This window comes from Hyperolius riggenbachi, chromosome 9 (assembly GCF_040937935.1).
Source record: "Hyperolius riggenbachi isolate aHypRig1 chromosome 9, aHypRig1.pri, whole genome shotgun sequence".
Classification (NCBI taxonomy): domain Eukaryota; kingdom Metazoa; phylum Chordata; class Amphibia; order Anura; family Hyperoliidae; genus Hyperolius; species Hyperolius riggenbachi.
This window is the reverse complement of record NC_090654.1, coordinates 290471483-290491552: the sequence shown is the minus strand read 5'-3', so window position 1 is coordinate 290491552 and position 20070 is coordinate 290471483.

The following is a 20070-nucleotide window of genomic DNA, read 5'->3' as shown; positions in this document are numbered from 1 at the left end:
AAGTTTAGATAGTTTACACAGCATATCTAACTGCAAACAGCTTCAAAAGTGTATTATTTATTCCTGTGATACAATGAGGGCAGCCATGTTCTGTTTGTTACATTGTCCCAGGCTGAGGGCTGGAGATGCTATCAGCTGGCCTGTGTGTAAATTCAGTCCACTCTCCTCCTCCCTCCTCCTCTCTGCCTCTGAAATCAATGGCTAGTAACCTCCTCCTCCTCCTTCCCAGACTGAGCTCCCATAAGCCCTTGCTACAGTGCCATGGCACTCTAAAAGAGGTAGTGGAAGAGAAAGCACAGGGGGTCCGGGAGCCCAATCTGGTGTAGTACGTTAATTGGTACTGGGATAGTTATAAACAGTAGATTTTATACTCACAAGAGTGGGTTGCAGGGTGAGGCAACCACTCGTGCGCGCCTGTGGGGAAGTACCGTCCCCACTTGGCCTTTGTTCTTGGTCGCTACTCCGAAAAATCGATCTACCGGAAGGTTCCCGATGTGGATCTTCCCCTAGGGACTAGGTTTTTTTTTAGATTTATGGACAGGGTAGGAGGCGCCCGGTGAACGTAGTGGTATATCTTACTCTATATGGTAGATACAGCATTTAACAAAAATGATGTGGTCCTACCTTCTAGAGGTCCCCTCTCGGGAAATATACAAACGGAATTTTGTTGATTTTTAGGATTCTATTTATTTTGCATCAAGACAACGCGTTTCACGGTAAAAACCGCTTCCTCAGGTCAGTAACAATGCCTTTAGGATTATTAAAAGAAAACATACAGCACTCAGAACTAATCAATTTACGAGCTAGTCATAGAAAGCATAAAAACATAAGAAACATAAAAAACATAAAAAACTTTAAGAACACGTGAAACATGAGAAACATGAAAAGTCATAAAAAGTATACAAGAAGCATGAAAAAGGACGAATAATTCAACTTACATATCTACAGTGGAGATATCAGTATATGTACATAGTAAATTCTAATATCAGAAATGTATAAAAATGTATAAAAAACTCTCAATACCTCATATTGGTGCCTAAAAACCCCATACTAATTTTGTAAAAATAGTATGGGATGTGGTATGGTAAGGGTAAAGAAGGCAGTACATGTTATGCCCCATATTCTCATGGACCATGTGTATAGGAGTTGGGTCACTAGGCCCTGCAAGATTTATTCAAAGTAAAGAAGATTGCTTCTACAGTACATTTCCACCACATACCTTAGGGCTACTGGAAGTCTTAGGATTATTTGTAGTTTTCGCCCTCAGATCCCATATAGGTGCGATAGTTGGATCTGGGCAGTTTAGTTGTCATAGCCGGGTGGTCTGCACGCACCCATCCCCACACAGCTAGTGTGTGTTTGCTTGCGTGCAGGGCCATTCCGCATGGGGAGAGCGGTCTGTGCGCTTATTAGTCTCCCTCCCCGTCAGTGCACGCAATCTCAGTTTGTTAGGGGGAAGTTTAAAGTTGAGAGGAGGGCTTACCTTATTGCAGATACTGCTAGAAGTCCGGGCGCCGTATGCGGGCGGCAGCCAGCCAGAGAGATAAATAGGGGAAGTGCTAAACATGTCTCGGACGGAACGAAGTCTCGCGTGATTACGCGTTTACGCGCTGACGTCACGCTTCCGCTCAATTGGTCAGTGTGAGGGACTCTTGAGTTTAGTATAGGCTCTGGTCGACCATCTTGGAAGAGGGACTGCCCAATACTAGAACGGGGATCTGTAGGGGACAATTTCAGATGGTCGTCGGCCATCTTGGTTGTGGCCACGAGTTCTTAAAGACTGTGTTCGGCGGCCATATTGGTAGGGACAGAGAAACCCAGCGGTATCCATATTGTAGAAGGGGATTTAGGAAACTTAATATACTAGGGCATAAAATGAGAAGAGCTATTCAGAAAGCTATTAAGGATCTTTGCTTCAGGGGAGAGGCTGAAACAAAGCCTACTAGTAATGTATGTTGTATATTACTATGTAATTTAATTTAATTTGTTAAAAAGGAGCAAGTTGTATTTGATATTCGGGTTTTGTCGCCCCCTAGTGGGGCAGCATGGTGGTGTAGTGGGAAGTTTCAAGGTTGGAACTATTTTTAACATATATGAATATGGTGTAGAGGTGCTGGTTTAAGGAAGGGGAGGGGTTTTGGGGAGGGATGGAACAGTCCTATTGGCTCAGTATAATAGTTTTAGATATAGTCATGAGAAGATGTAAGGATATAAGTTGTTGTACTATAAGTGGGTGGCTAAATTTGGATTTTCACTTCTATTTGAAAGGCACATATCTGGATAGGGCCTAGTACATAAGGCCATTGTTTAAAGGGTCCGATAGGGTTGGGACATTTAATAGATTATAACAACAGTGGGTAGGTGGTTCTGTTTTATGGTATGGGTTCTAGTTTAGGATAGAGCCTACTATGTCGGGCTATATGTCCGATGTGGTCATTTGAGTGGTTAAGCAGCGGATGGGACATAGCATATGTATTAAGGAGGGGAGGGGGGGGGGGGAGGGGAGGGGGGGGGGGGAGGGGGGGGGGGAGGGAGGGGAAAAAGAGTTGCCGATAGGGGCATAACCTAGTGTTTGTTGCCCTTATAGTGTTTATAGATTATGTTCCAGGCATATGTGCAGTCCTTCTGGTTGGAGGGTGTTCAATTAGAAGATCCAGTACATTTCTCTTGATTTTAGGACTGCATTCCTATTTGGGGTTGTTTCTGCGATTTGTTCAATCGGGCTAATTACTGTTCCTTCCGTGCTATTACTATGGTGAACATTATAATGCCTGGATAGGCCATGTTTAAGAAAGCCTCTCTGTATATTTCTCCTATGTTGACCCCACCGTACTCTAAAGGGCTGTGTTGTTCTCCCTACATATTGTAATCTACACGCGCAGGTTACTACATAAATCACAAAATCACTAGAACAATTCAGGGAGCCTATGATGGAATATGAGATTTTGGTTGTAGAGGAGATGATGGAGGCTTGGTGTTGTTGTTGTATTACAGTGCAACATAGGCATCTGGGCTGCCCACATCTGCTCACTGTTCCCTCCTTTCGTGCTTGATTCTGATTGGGATTCTTGGTTCTTGTGATTCTACTGGGTGCCAGTTGGTTCTTAAGGGTTCTGGCCCGACGGAAGACATATCTCGGTTTTGACTTCAGGCTTGCTCGAAGGAATGGATCATTCAGAACGAGTGGCCAATGTTTACTAATAATGTCTTTTATGAATTTTTGGTTACTTGAGAATCTTGTTATGAAGCTAGGTTCTACTTCTTCCTTCTTATTAATAGACCTCCTCCTCGTCTGCAGCAATGTGTGTCTTTCTGTGTTTTCTGCTCGCTTTTTGGCTTCTGATATAAGTTTCTTGGGGTAATGTTTTTCTTTAAATTTGTGGGTTAGGATCTTGGCCTGGTTATTGTATATTTTTTTGTCAGAACAGTTCTTTCTTATTCTTAAGAATTGACCATAGGGGATATTTGTCTTCCATGGTTTATGATGGCAGCTGTGAAAGTCGATATAGGCATTTGCGTCCACTGTTTTAAAGTGGTTCCTTGATTTTATTACTCTCTCCTCGTGGTATAGTACAACGTCCAGATATTCTATTTCCCTCTGATTTTGATTTAAGGTGAAAGTGATCCCCCAATCCTTTCCATTCAGATATTTCATGAAGTTGTTTGCTGAAATCTCGTCTCCTTCCCAAACGAGAATCAAGTCATCAATATATCTCTTGTACAAGACAATATGTTTATTGTAAGGATTGGAGGGGCCCAGGAGTAGCTTCTCCAAGAGCCCCATAGTTAAATTTGCATAACTGGGGGCAAACCCCGCCCCCATCGCTGTTCCCCTCGTTTGTAGGTAAATGGTTCCCAGAAATTCAAAGAAATTGTGTGTTAGGATGAAAGAGATTGCCTGGGTGATAAAAAATCTTTGTTTTAACGGAATTTCATCCTTTAGATTGAGAAAATGCCATACTGATTTTAGCCCTATGTAATGATGGATATTGGAATAGAGGGCACAAACATCGAGAGTGACCCATCTATAATTCTCTCTCCACTCTATGTTCTCCAACTCTGTCAGCAGTTGGGTTGAGTCTCTCAGGTATGAAGGTAGTTTATGTACTAGTGGTTGTAAATGTAAGTCTATTAGTTCAGATAAATGTGATGTGAGGGAGTCAATTCCAGCGATTATCGGGCGTCCTGGTGGATTAGTAAGTGATTTATGGATTTTGGGTAAGTGATAGAAGTGTGCCGTAGGTGGATTTGATATTGTGATGTACTCTCTTTCCGCTTTGCATATGATCCCTTCTTTATGAGCCCATTTGATCAGGTTGTTCAGAGTAGTTTTATATTCCCTGGTAGGGTTTTCTTCCAGCTTGGTATAATACTCTTTGTCCTCCAATATTCTGTTGGCTTCCCTGATGTAGTCTGCTTTATCCATAAGCACTACTCCGCCTCCTTTATCCGCTGCTTTGATGATTATTTCCTCGTTATTTTTTAGACCTTTTAGCATGGCTTCCTCCTTCTTGCTTAAATTTCGTTTTCCTCCTTTGTCTTCCATTTCTCTAAATTCCTTTAGGACTTGTGTGTAAAAACTCTCTATGTATGGACCTCTGTGGCTTGTTGGATAAAAATTTGATTTATTCCTTAATTCGGTGTGGATATATCTCTCCAAGTTCCGTTCGTCACAATCAATAAAGATGTTTCCCTCGGGGGTATCTGTGTTCAATATTAAAGGAGTGACGTTTCTCCCTGAGGTATATGGATTTTCTTTCAGTTTTTTCATGGCAAAGTATCTTTTTAGTGTTAGTCGCCTCGTGAAGTTGTTGAGATCTACAAACAACTCATATAAGCTCGATTTCTTTGTAGGACAGAAAGATAGTCCTTTGCTAAGGATCTCTTCCTCCACTGGGTTGAGTACATACGAGGATAGATTAAAGATAGGTTTTTTCGGGATCGTCTTTCTAGTTAGGTTGATAGTGGGCGGTTTGATCTTTTTACCGCCTCTCCTTCCTCTTTTTCTGGGCTTGGTGCCTGTCTTTTTGTCGCCCTCCTTGGTGTGGAGATGGTTAGTGGACTTTGTATTCCTATGGGGTTCGGGATGCGAGGCCATAGTGGTGGTGTTTCCCCCATGACTGTTGGTAATTCTAAAAAAGAAGTGGAGGATGTTTTCCCTGTGAGATTGGAGTCCATGCTACTATTTTCTCTCTGGCTTACTGGATAGTAGTCTGTTATTTGTTTTAGAGGGGTTTGTTCATCTTTTAGGGATTTTTTCAGTTTTTTCCTTCCAGTCTTCTTCCTGGTTCCAGGAGAATTTGTAATCGCTGTCGAAGTAGATGGTTGAGGGGGAGACAGTAGGTCTCTGAGCTCGCCAGTTCGATCTGTGTTCTCGCTAGATGAGTCTTCTGATTGTGAATCATAGACACTCAAATTGAGTAGGTCCTGAGACCCAATCCCTGGTCTGATAGACTTAATTATAAGTTGCTTCAGGCTAGATGGATTTTTGCCAATTGGAGTACTGAATACTTCCGATTCTTCCTCTGTTTCTCTTACTATTTGGTTCAATCTGTTACTAGGAGTCTTAGGTAATTCTTGGCTTTTGGTTGTTGAATCTTCTGTCTGGGTTTTTTTTGTTGTTGTTATTACATTTTTTTCGGGGGGTTGTCGTGGCCTCGATTGCTCCTTCTGATGTTGTTGTGTAGTTGGCTCTTTGTGCGGTCTTCTGCTCTGTTCGTCATTCAATCGTTCTCTATAAGAGGTTCTTCTTTGTCCCCTATAGGGAGTTTTTTTCTGGTAGGGTCTATGCTTAGTTGGTCTCGGAACATAGTGATTTTTAGGATTTCGTGGGTCATTGTGTCTGGGGAACGGGTTATTGGGTTCTTGGGTAGGGGCAGCAGGGATATGACCTTGATTATCATCTACTATATCGGATTCTGTCCGAGTTTCAGGGTTGGGCAGTGGTTGATGGGGAAGGGGAAAGCTCCTAGGTTTATGGGACCTTTGAAGATTGTTATGATAGAGGTCTCTATCTCGATTGATCTTTTTTAATTTATTCTCTGAAATTCCCAGCTCAAACCTGCTCAGTTTGGTGTCTAAAACATGTGAGCAGCACTTGAACTGGTGTGTGTGTGAGTGGGCCTTCAATATTTATTTTTTCTCCTGTATCTGTGGTTGCAGGTCGACCACTATGGATTTTCGCTTTCCGGTGATACGTTCCATCATACCACCTGAACACGATTCTAGGTAAGTGTACCATTCCTCGGTAAAGACTGGGTCGTTTGAAAAAGGTGACTCAGTGAGGACTCGTAGTCCCCCTGGGGAGATTTTCTCCTCTATGTAGGTTTCCTGCATTTGGATGTCCGCTATATTAAAAAACTCAGTTTTAAGGAGTTTTTCTAGGGCAAAGAAAATTGGGCCCAAGTCTATTGTCTCGTTCCCTTGATTCGATGTCGGTCTCTCCTCGTCGGTTTCTGTATCGGTGGGTCTGTAGTTACTTCGTTTAAACTGGTCCAACAGTTTTGCTCGGTGTGTCGTGCGATCATCAAGGAAATCCATCTTGAGGTCTACTACCAGACTCCGCCTGCGTGCCGGAACGACGTCAAGTCCTTCCGTAGAAGCTGTAGAGGTAGTGGAAGAGAAAGCACAGGGGGTCCGGGAGCCCAATCTGGTGTAGTACGTTAATTGGTACCGGGATAGTTATAAACAGTAGATTTTATACTCACAAGAGTGGGTTGCAGGGTGAGGCAATCACTCGTGCGCGCCTGTGGGGAAGTACCGTCCCCACTCGGCCTTTGTTCTTGGTCGCTACTCCGAAAAATCGATCTACCGGAAGGTTCCCGATGTGGATCTTCCCCTAGGGACTAGGGTTTTTTTAGATTTATGGACAGGGTAGGAGGCGCCCGGTGAACGGTGGCGCCCGATGAACGTAGTGGTATATCTTACTCTATATGGTAGATACAGCATTTAACAAAAATGATGTGGTCCTACCTTCTAGAGGTCCCCTCTCGGGAAATATACAAATGGAATTTTGTTGATTTTTAGGATTCTATTTATTTTGCATCAAGACAACGCGTTTCACGGTAAAAACCGCTTCCTCAGGTCAGTAACAATGCCTTTAGGATTATTAAAAGAAAACATACAGCACTCCCCCCCCTCCCCTCCTTAATACATATGCTATGTCCCATCCGCTGCTTAACCACTCAAATGACCACATCGGACATATAGCCCGACATAGTAGGCTCTATCCTAAACTAGAACCCATACCATAAAACAGAACCACCTACCCACTGTTGTTATAATCTATTAAATGTCCCAACCCTATCGGACCCTTTAAACAATGGCCTTATGTACTAGGCCCTATCCAGATATGTGCCTTTCAAATAGAAGTGAAAATCCAAATTTAGCCACCCACTTATAGTACAACAACTTATATCCTTACATCTTCTCATGACTATATCTAAAACTATTATACTGAGCCAATAGGACTGTTCCATCCCTCCCCAAAACCCCTCCCCTTCCTTAAACCAGCACCTCTACACCATATTCATATATGTTAAAAATAGTTCCAACCTTGAAACTTCCCACTACACCACCATGCTGCCCCACTAGGGGGCGACAAAACCCGAATATCAAATACAACTTGCTCCTTTTTAACAAATTAAATTAAATTACATAGTAATATACAACATACATTACTAGTAGGCTTTGTTTCAGCCTCTCCCCTGAAGCAAAGATCCTTAATAGCTTTCTGAATAGCTCTTCTCATTTTATGCCCTAGTATATTAAGTTTCCTAAATCCCCTTCTACAATATGGATACCGCTGGGTTTCTCTGTCCCTACCAATATGGCCGCCAAACACAGTCTTTAAGAACTCGTGGCCACAACCAAGATGGCCGACGACCATCTGAAATTGTCCCCTACAGATCCCCGTTCTAGTATTGGGCAGTCCCTCTTCCAAGATGGTCGACCAGAGCCTATACTAAACTCAAGAGTCCCTCACACTGACCAATTGAGCGGAAGCGTGACGTCAGCGCGTAAACGCGTAATCACGCGAGACTTCGTTCCGTCCGAGACATGTTTAGCACTTCCCCTATTTATCTCTCTGGCCGGCTGCCGCCCGCATACGGCGCCCGGACTTCTAGCAGTATCTGCAATAAGGTAAGCCCTCCTCTCAACTTTAAACTTCCCCCTAACAAACTGAGATTGCGTGCACTGACGGGGAGGGAGACTAATAAGCGCACAGACCGCTCTCCCCATGCGGAATGGCCCTGCACGCAAGCAAACACACACTAGCTGTGTGGGGATGGGTGCGTGCAGACCACCCGGCTATGACAACTAAACTGCCCAGATCCAACTATCGCACCTATATGGGATCTGAGGGCGAAAACTACAAATAATCCTAAGACTTCCAGTAGCCCTAAGGTATGTGGTGGAAATGTACTGTAGAAGCAATCTTCTTTACTTTGAATAAATCTTGCAGGGCCTAGTGACCCAACTCCTATACACATGGTCCATGAGAATATGGGGCATAACATGTACTGCCTTCTTTACCCTTACCATACCACATCCCATACTATTTTTACAAAATTAGTATGGGGTTTTTAGGCACCAATATGAGGTATTGAGAGTTTTTTATACATTTTTATACATTTCTGATATTAGAATTTACTATGTACATATACTGATATCTCCACTGTAGATATGTAAGTTGAATTATTCGTCCTTTTTCATGCTTCTTGTATACTTTTTATGACTTTTCATGTTTCTCATGTTTCACATGTTCTTAAAGTTTTTTATGTTTTTTATGTTTCTTATGTTTTTATGCTTTCTATGACTAGCTCGTAAATTGATTAGTTCTGAGTGCTGTATGTTTTCTTTTAATAATCCTAAAGGCATTGTTACTGACCTGAGGAAGCGGTTTTTACCGTGAAACGCGTTGTCTTGATGCAAAATAAATAGAATCCTAAAAATCAACAAAATTCCGTTTGTATATTTCCCGAGAGGGGACCTCTAGAAGGTAGGACCACATCATTTTTGTTAAATGCTGTATCTACCATATAGAGTAAGATATACCACTACGTTCACCGGGCGCCTCCTACCCTGTCCATAAATGGCACTCTAAAAGGCTGTGGGCGAGGTTTGTTTAGTTTATAGGGAATTATAGTATTAAAACAAAACCAAAAAAAAAGTATTTGGCTTGAGGAATGCCCTATAAACTATATGAAAGGAACACAATTATGCAATGAGTACAAATGTATCTCGGATCCACTTTAAGGTTAGCCATAGGGAGGGGTTAGGGTTAGTCCGGGAGGTTATGTTTAGACATGGGGAGGGGTTAAGGTTATTCCAGGAGGGTGGTTAAGGTTAGATATCAGGGCTCTGTGTGAGACTATACCAATATTTTACTAATGGGGGAAAAAACACTATTAAATAGTAGGATATCTGCAAAATACTGATATTCTTCTATAGCCTTTTCCCTGGTGCCAAAATTTCATGGCACATCTATTTCATGCATGCCTTACTGATTTATAATTCCTTCTTGTGTTTTTAACAATATTCAAGTCTTCTACATTTGCTTAATGAATGGTTTAGTGATTATCATGGATCTCCTGAAATTCCTTACCCTATCCTCCAGCCTTCTTTTCCTCAATATGAACTCTACATGTGGCTAAACTTCTAAAACGTACCTCTGAAACTTTTCAAGATCTTACCAGCCCTAGTGCTTTGGGATTTCTTATTGTAATGTTATACAGTGTCTAAATTCATTTAAGCATTGCCCAAGGCTACTTTCAATTTGGTCACAACCAATTTATCAGGGTTAAAACGAGAAGCGACAAGGCCCGGGCTTGTCACATTAGGGCTAGCAGAGTTTAGAATTGAAGTCCAACAGTGCAAAACTGCAAAAATCAAATATTCACGTTGGTTGCTAGGAAAATGTCAGAATATGTTTCTTAGACTCGGTCTGCATTATAAATCGCTGCTGGCACGAATCTTTAATAAAACCCTTCTGCGGCATTAGTAATTTCCTTTTCAGTTTTAGTCACAGCAGTCGTCCTGATTAGCCCCTGTAGGATCCGTCATTTGGAAGTGAATTCTACATCTGCCTCTGAGAAGTACAGAAGATGTGTTGAAGTAGAACGTGGGAGGCCAGCAAGGCTTTTTTTTTTACTCTTTTTTAATTGTAAATGTCGTCTACGGTGCTCGATAGAGTGGAGCCAAACATTATTCCTCTCACAGCTACAGGTGGTTCGGAGGTAGAGGAGGAAAGACTCACTTCTGGAAAATGAATTTGAGTAGCCTAAAGCAAATCTTCAGCCAACAGCTAAATGGGCAGCTGAAATAAGAGGGGGTGCTGGGGTGCCTATCATACTAGCCGTCATGATGACAAGCCATCTCTACAAGAGACTAACACGCAGCAACTTAGTATTCCTGAGCATTCATCTACCACATCGAGGCATCATCTCTGATCTCACCAGAGGAACAACTGTTACCTAGTTGCCTGGGGCTTTCCTGGAGAAGTGGCGTTATCTGTCACAGCCTTGACACTTCTGCCTGACAAGCTCCCAGCTTTCACTATTGGCCAACACAAGCATGCCCCCATTCCACCAGAAGTTGAGTGATCTCTGAGAAAGAGACATCAGGATTCTGATTAGAACTGACAGGAAAAATTAGATACTCAGAAAGCCTGACATGCCTTTGGCCAAATGTGGTATTGATCCCGGGCTACGTATATGAAATTGAAGAAAAAAATACAAGACAGGTTTCTTTCATCACTAAAACATGAACATGTAGTACTTGCTAAGCTAGCATTGTGCGCACTGTGATTGTTTCAGCCCTAGGTTGTCAAGCATTATCCAGTGTATGCCACCCAAAGGTATTCACTTATATAGAACAGACTAGGTGTGAAATGTCACTGTACTATGACTAAATCTGCCTGAATGTACAGTTTGTTCTTTTATGTATTGCTGCCATGGAGGACCAGCATTTTTTGTCCAGCCCTGAAAGAATAATAAAAGTATATATATATATATATATGTGTGTAAACTATCTAAACTGTAGATAAGATATATAGACAAGTTACTTGTTATAGTTAGTTTTTCATCTCGGATCCGCTTTAAATCAAAGAGTTGAATGTAGACATGTGAAATTTAGGTGTCACAAAGGGTTCAGATTATGGGGATCTTAGGGTTAGTCAAAAGGCATTACAAAAGAGGTATCTTCTAGGGAAAGATGTAATTAGACAGGATGAGAGGGAATATGTGGTATGGGTAAGGGTAATTGCTGGTAACTGAATGATGAGAGAGGCATGCTGAGATGATCCGTGAGAAACATGATGCCCAACCTAAGAAGCGTAAAATGAATCCCCCCCCCCCCTAAATCAAGCGCTTACTACCTGAGAACTCCTGTTTACATCACAACGTGAAACAGTGGAAAGCAACGCTTGAGTTGCTGTACAACAAGGTCTGCTAAGAGGTCGTAAAGTGTCCACGTTTCCATGACTTTTATTCTAAAGATCTTTACCCATGGAATGTTAGCAACTGCAATAGACTACAAGAAGATTGCCAAAGATAGGTTTGTTAAACAATTTGCATATTCAGTAGTGGTGCATTGTGGGTAGCCACAAATGTTCACTTAAAGAGGAACTCCAGTGAAAATAATGTAATAAAAAAGTGCTTCATTTTTACCATAATTATGTATAAATGATTTTGTCCAGTGTTTGCTCATTGTAAAATCTTTCCTCTGCCCGATTTACATTCTGACATGTATTACATGGTGACATTGTTACTGTGGGCAGGTTATGTAGCTTCTTCTAGCTGTTCTGGCTTTTACAGACAGCTGTAAGCAGCTATTTCCTGTCTGTGAACATTGTTACATTGTGGCAGTTTGCCTAGAGTACCGCAGTCCCAGAGCTTCTTGTGGGAGGGGTTTCACTACAATATCAGTCATACAGCGCCCCCTGATGGTGTGTTTGTGAAATGCAATAGATTTGTCGTGTAAAAGGGGGTATCAGCTACTGACTGGGATAAAGTTGAATTCTTGGTCGGAGTTTCTCTTTAAAGCTGAATTATTGCAAGTTTCCTCCTGTTTTAAGAAGGCAAATCACTCCAAGCATTGTTTTGTTAGTAGGAGGGCTTTTCATCTCTTTTTGTCCCCTATACTTTCCTAGTTATTTGGGTCACCCCAAACTGCTTGGTTACTCTGCTAAACAAAGCAGAATGCAGACGGAAGTTCCATAGACTTTAACAGAAAGTTTGTTTAAAGGCAGTTTAATGATCTGTACACATGGGGGGGCATTGACTGAATTGATTCAATTTAATCCATAATGACTGCCTTTCAAAATGGACGAGCATCGTCATACATCGGCCATCTGTAACCGTCATTTACCACTTTTTTTTTTTTTCAAGAAAAAAGGTAGTTAAAGAATAGTTACACAATGTTTGTAGAAATGCGTCTTCATTTTGACAGAGGAAATCTTGCCGTGGGTATGGACCTTTAGAGGATTAGTAGCAAAAACAAATAAAATGCCCTATATACTTGACTATAAGTCTAGAATTTTAGGTCTGACTCACTTAATAAATGTATAGGGGTCGACTTATACATGAGTCAGGAGCAACTGTGAGCGCTGAGTAATGTGTGTACTATTAGTGACATTCCCATTTGCAGCAATTTACCCAGTGGTAAGTGACACTTTCTTGATAAAGGAAAAGCCAAGAAAGCACAGGTGTGAAAGTCCTGGCCACAACAATTAACAAGGAAAGGGTCAGGGGGGAAATACTGGGCTGCAGGAAGGGGGGTGAATAATTGCTGCACTTGGGGGCCTGGAGGAGTTATTGGCTTCACTTATAGGACAGGAGGAGGGGTTAATGGCTGTAATACTGTATGCAGCACAGTCATTAACCCTTCCTGGTCCCCAAGTGCAGCCATTAAGTTTGCAGGGTAGACTTATACTTGGGTCAATAAAAAATCCAGCTTAAGAGGGTCAAATATTGGAGTCAACTTATACACAAGGTCAATTTATATTCCAGGATATACGGGTAGTAAAAAACAGATACAATGATCAGTAGCAACAAGAGGTAAAAAAAAAAAAAAGTATAAAAACAAAAAAACAGAAAACAAAAACAGATACAGTGATATTATTCACTTAACAGTAATAGCTGCTTTTGATGCTTATTAACTTCTTGAGGACTGCAGTGCTTAACCCCCCTAAAGAACAGGCCTTTTATTGTTAAAATGGCCACTGCAGCTTTAAGGCCAAGCTGCAGGGCCGCACAACACAGTACACGAGTGATCCCCCCACCCTTTTTCCCCCACCAACAGAGCTCTCTATTGGTGGGGTCTGATCGCCACCCCCCCCCCCCTTGTTTATTTTTTTAAAATAAATATTTATGTTGTTTTTTTCTATTTTTGTTTTACTATTTTCTTTATTTTTTTCCTTGATCCCTCCCTCCCCCCAGCCAGCCAATAATGGCAATCGGCTGTCATAGGCTTCTGCCTATGAGAGCCGACCGCTCTCATGTGCCCCAGGGGGACAGCCGTGTCACACGGCTGTCCCCAGTACAGCGCTGCTGCTGATCACACCGCTGTACATGTAAATTAAGTTTCGTCATCTAACAGTCTTCCGAGACTAAAGGCGGAGCTCTGCTCCGCCCACCAGGCAGGAGATGCGCGCGCAGCCTGCGCGCAAACTCCTGCAAACTGCTGCCCCAGGACTTCACGCCAATCGGGGTAAGCTGGTCCTGGGGCTGCCGCCATGGCTATGCCCGTCGGCGTGACGCGGTCAGGAGGAAGTTAAACAATATCAGTTAAAAACAAATAAAACCCTCCACTACAAACTGTTTTGTAATGAAGTGTCTCTAGGCACATTTGTAAATATCCTCAACAAAAATCACATCATGCAAATTTTGTGCATATTTATAAATTAAATTAGAGATCAATGTGTTCCTAAATTTAAAAAAAAAGGCAATTTTAATAATGCACAATTAAAGCAATGTTCCAACAATATCAGAGGGAACGTTCTGTTAAACTCCACAAGATGTAAACGCTGAGATTCAATATTCCTAAAAGCTGTTTATGGCAGGCAATACTTCTCCCCAATCAACAGTCTTCTACGCAGATGTTGTTTTAAACACAAATCTTTTTTATTTTTTTTCCCTTCCCCAAAGACGGCCTTGTAAGCTTCACATTTGGACAGTGTTCAAAAAAGGATTTAATGTCTCAGTCTAGTTGACGAGATTAATGGGCCAAATACAGCAACACATCAAATTAACCTATGTTTAATCACATCACGCTGATTCTATGAGAACAAAGCATTTACGTTAGGTTACTTTGTTTAATAGAACACATAAGTACAGGCAATATTCACCCCTTAATGTCATTAAAATGCACTAAGCTTTGGCCCTGTAATCGTGAACACTTTGCTTTTGTTTCTCCCACGGTTCGCGGCCAGTACAGTAGGTGTTAGACATTCGTGTCTGCCAGACTATGCCAACAAATGTTTTGAACCACAGCAAAAAGAAATTGGAGGCTACCATGTTTATTCCCATAAAAAAAATTTACAAAAATATATACTGTATAGTTGCCTGTCTTGTAATATCTGCCTCAGATAATATACTCTCATGGGGAACTCGAGATATTATACTGTTTATTTTGTCACGTACAACAGGGGTTGTACCTGGAATTATTTTTGGCACATACAGTGTCTGTGATGGTACAAAAAATAAAATGTATGGCAAGGTAGAATAAAGATTTATGGTGTGGCACATCCCATACTAAGTGATGAACACAGGCAGTAAACACAGGTGAAACCTTCACTGGCCACTATGGCTATGCCTGCGACTGAAAACAACTGTCACTGGATGTGTGCTCCGCTAAGGGTAAGAAGGAACAGTTCAATCAATTTCAAAGAGATCACAGGAGCGTGCACCTTCCATCCGAGGCTTTATTTCCACATAGGTGACAGTGCCACTGAGGTGGCACGTAGCGTGACCAAGCGTCAGGAGACGCGAAACGGCCATCGCTCGCCACCTCTGTGCCTACCACGCACCTCCTTTCCACTGACCCACTACAGCATGGACACGTAAGAACTGCCACAATGGTCCGTCACTTCTAATTTGACTATGCATGTTGATGCGATTTGTTGCACATTGAATTGTTGCACTGTCACTATGTGGAAATAAAGCCTTGGATGGAAGGTGCACGCTCCTGTGATCTCTTTGAAATTGACAAAAAATAAAATAACATTGAGATGTACATAGAGTAGGCAGGTAGACAAGCATAGGGTAAAAGGACCGGAGGAGGCATCCGAGGCCTATATTGAGCGGAGCTGCCACATTCCATTGCAACGCTCATCTGCTCTGAAGTGATTTGGATGCCCCGCAGTACATCCTTGGAAAAGGATAGTGCAGAGAAGAGAGAAAGCGTGAGCAGGATAGCATACGGGAGAGAGCCAGAGAAGTGAGGAAGGAAAGAATAGAGGAGAAATAAGAGATAGAGACAGAAAGTCCAAGAATCCCCTGGAGTTTCGGTGGGCAGTGGTGGGCCGAAATTTATCCTATACGAAATTTTGCATCGAAATTTGCAATTACGCATCATAATCGCAATGCGAAATTTCTGAGAAAATCATAATTAATTTCGTATGTAATAGTAATATTTCAAAATTTTGCATAAATTTTCACATAATTTTTGCAAAATTTTGCGCCAAATTTAGAGGTTAATAACAAAGCCCCCATACATGCTATTGCTACCAAAATTGTTACATATGTTGAGCAGAATAGTGGGTAAAAATCACAAAAATAATTTTTCAAAAAGACCTTGTAGTTTTTGAGAAACTTGATTTTAAAAATGCAAAGAAAAATGTTTTTTTAAACTGTCAGTAATGCCTGGCAGATCTCCTGCTTTCTTTTCAGCTGCTATGCCCCAATCTACTATCACCACCTTCTTCACCCTATGTCACTCATCCCCACTTGAACAGGAGGTTAAGAGCAACACCTACCTGACTTTGGTTACACCCAGGCCTTTAAGGTGCAAGGTATAGCAGCTGAGGGCAAGAAAGCCAGAGTACCACCAGACAACAAGGATATGTAGCTGGGTGATGGAAGAGGCTACAAGGGTTTTCACAGCAGTAATGAACAAAGGAGCGAGATTGCCCAGAGAAATCACTGCTCTAGGCTTCTGATACCGCCACAAATAACAAGACAAAATGGCTGCTTAGTGCGACGCCGCACTTATCCTCAGGCTGAGTAACAAGTCAAACAACAGACTGACAGACGGAATGCTTTGCCAATCTAGTCGCTGCCGCAGCGACGGCAAACATTCACACTGACATAGACAAGACAAACAGGTAGGAGCGTAACTAATAACAACCGCTGCTTCAGTTACATCCTCAGGAACAAGGCAAGAAGGATAACTACCAGTCACCAGCGTGGTGAAGGCAGTCTCCAATTAGCAGGATAGTGGACTTCACTGACTCCCGCGGGTTCAGCAAACATCCAGCAGGCATGGAAATACAAAGCAAGGCAATACACAATACTTTCACAGCATGGACCCAGCAACAACTCAGGGAGCTATACGCTATGTCGGGTGGGGTCTGGAATGGGAGGTAACCCTTTATGTGGACATCAGCCAATGGATGCAGATATGCAAATTCCCACACAGCTGAATGGTAATCATGCAATCCTGAACTAGTCTGATTACAAGCTGCTAGCTGACTGTAAATGGAAAGGACTCTCATAACAAATACATGCAATATTATGCAACGACAACAACATGCATGTAGGAAATCCAGGGCTATCTGGCTGCAGTTCAACTGCAGCAAGCAACAGGTGGAATCATGACAGCATCCTGATCTGCTCTGAACTGCCGAGTGATTGCAAATGACAATGTGATTTATTGCGAATACAACCCAAACTGAACAACTGAATGCAAGCAGATAAGTCAGAACTTATTCTGACTTAGTTCCACTGCAACCGACAGAACCTGATCCAGGAGAGATCCTGATCCTGACACTGTCATTTTTCTAAGTTTAAAAAACATTTTTTACTAGCAATTTTAAAATCGAGTTTCTCAAAAAGTATAAGGTCTTTTTGGAAAATTATTTTTTCCCTTTGTACCTAATATTCTCCTTAACATATGTCGCAATTTTGGTGTCAATAACATCTATAGGGGCTTTGATATTCACTGCTAAAGTCGGCAAGAAATTTCGTGAAATTTCGTGAAATTTTATGCAAAATTAAGAATGACTACACGAAATCAATTGAATCATGTATTAGCGTAATTGCGAAAATGTATGCGAAATTTAGCGAAATTGTAATTTGTTGATTACGATTATCACTAGCGGTGGTGGCAGGCTGGTGCCTTGGATAATTGTCCTGGCTGGAAAGAAATTAGCCCTCAGGCTTGCGGCCTAGTCTGGTGAGGTTGGACCAAATGTGGTTGGATTTGTAGGTCCAGAGTCCAAAAAGAGCGGATAGCTGCTCCAGGTAGAGGAGAGCATCCCTGGTGAAACGGAGCAGGCATTCCATCATTCCTGCTCGTCTGCAGGGCTCCAGGGCAGGGAGGTGCCATGAGAGGGCTCCAGGGCAGGGAGATGCTGTGAGCCCTTTTCCCCAGGTCAGGGGTGAATGGTGCACCTTAAGGTGGCCATACACCATACAAAGATCCCCTTTTTCACCAACGCGATAATTTTGATCGGTTGTCCCGAAAAATCGAGAGCTTTTCTTTCTTTTCGATTGACAAATCTGATCGAATTTCCCCTCCCCCCCCCCCCCCCCCCCCCCGATTTTTGGTGTTTCGTCATGTTGGAAATTTCAGACCAACTTTATCAAGAATTGTATGTTATGCAATTGATTGTCAATTACTTGATGTACAGTTCCAATCAATCCTGATGGTGAGAGCCAAAGACTGTGATGCTGGCTGGTGGCCTGCTTGATGTGTCATTGGCAGACTGTGGGGGGAGTGAGCAGAAACAACTGGCCTGCTATGTCCACAGCAATGGGGCAGCAGTGGTGGACATACCTCCCCTAGCCACGGTGATGGAGCAGCCTGCATGCAGAGTTCCGGTATCATAGCCCAGTGCCAGGGATCTCCTGGCAGTGAAGTGGCCCCGTGGCAGCTGGAGTAGCAGCAATGGTTGCAGTGCAATGGATCCCCCGGCGATGAAGTAGACCCAAGGCACCTGGAGCCGCAGTGATGGTTGGATCTTCCCTGGCAATGGAGCAGCCTGTGTACAGCGTCATGGTCGTGTCTGATCTCCCTGGTGGCAGCGGTAATGTAGCCCCAGTGCTGGAAAACCAGCAGTGTGAAAGGAGGATGCTTCAGAGTTCCTTGGATCTTCCCTTTAAGGAAAAAAAAAAAAAACTAAAATGACCACATGTAACACACTATTAAAGGAGTACTGTAGGGGGTAGGGGGAAAAAAGAGTTGAACTTACCTGGGGCTTCTAATGGTCCCCCGCAGACAGACACTCCCCGCCTCCCCTTCACTTTTGGAATTTCTGACTTTAAAGTCGGAAAACCACTGAGCCTGCGTGGCCGTGGCCTTGCTCCTGCTGACGTCACCAGGAGGGTACTGCGCAGGCGTCATCAGCGGGAGCGAGGACATGGACTGGCAGGCGCAGTGGTTTTCAGACTTTAAAGTCAGAAATTTCAGAAGTGAAACGGAGGCGGGGCCGGAGCATCGGTGAGTGGCTGCGCGGCACAGGATGTCTGCGGGGGGCCCAGAGCATCGGTGAGTGGCTGCGCGGGCACAGGATGTCTGCGGGGGACCATTAGAAGCCCCGGGTAAGTTCAACTCTTTTCCCCCGACCCCCCTACAGTACTCCTCTAAATCATACATACCTCAACACTTAAAGGTTCATTCATATTTCAAGTCCTATTTCACAGGAAATGTTTTATTCTTTATCAGTGATTTAGGATATCCCATCAAGCAAATATGAATACCTTTCCTGGGAACGATAGACCCTGTTCACCATAATCTCGTTATAATAATTAATAAATACTAATAACACATTGCGTGTAATATGGTTAACAGGTGTAAAAGTTAATTAACAGTAGATGGAAGCTATTATAGCAAGGGACTTACAAAACAGAAGAAATAACCGCACCAAAGGGTAATTAGAAAAGCAAATATACGAATTAACATTGATTAAATGGTTTTCGGAATCTAAGTTCTAAGCCTATTTAAAGGGTATCTCCAGTCACAGGAATGAGGCTGAGCAGCTTTCAGCTTTACCAGGCTATTATATCATCTGATTTTTTTATGTACTCACTTATCTGGAGCCTGCAGGCTGCAACCATCTCAGGCTAGAGCAGTTTTTAGGACCAGGCAACTCAAGTGAGCTCCAAGGCTCTCAGCGTATCACAAAACTCAGAACATTCAGGGGAATAACTATAGGGGGAATAGCTACTTAACCACAGCTGATTGGAGTCTCTCTACAGCTGCTTTCCCCAGTTCTAGCATAGGAGAGCAGTGGTGTCGGGATTATTATAGCTGCCATAGCAGCCGCTATGGGTCCCATAGCCACCGGGAGCCTGGAGTGTGCAGTGAAATGGAGGCCTACACTGGGCCCCGTAGAAGCAACAGAGTGCAAATTGCTGCCTAGAGATGTGAGTTATTACTTCTTTACACACACACACCCCCGCCAATACTCTGCATGGGATGGAGGGGACATTACACCTGGAGGCTGGGGCATAACAATAGACCCTGCAAGGGATGCAGCCGCAGAGGGGTCCAGAAGCCTCAGGGGTCCCGGTCCTGAGAGACTGACAACTAAGGGCAAGGAGAGAAAAAAAGTTCTGCTCTCTGCACAATTGTTGTAATGACTGCATCTGCTCAGCTACTGATAAGGAATCATACAACATTTTGCAGACAAAGATTTGTAGACAGCCCCTATTCAGAGTGCAACAGGGTCTTGTGTACAGCACTGTTCTAACCTCAGCCTTTCTAGCCCTCCCTAAGTGCTGTCTACTGTAGTGATGTTTCAGGAGTTTGGGCATAGAGAGAAAAGCTTTCTTTTCTTGATATTGTTCTAATGACTGCATCTGCTCAGCCACTGATAATGAATCATACAATTATGGGTGGGAGGGGGCC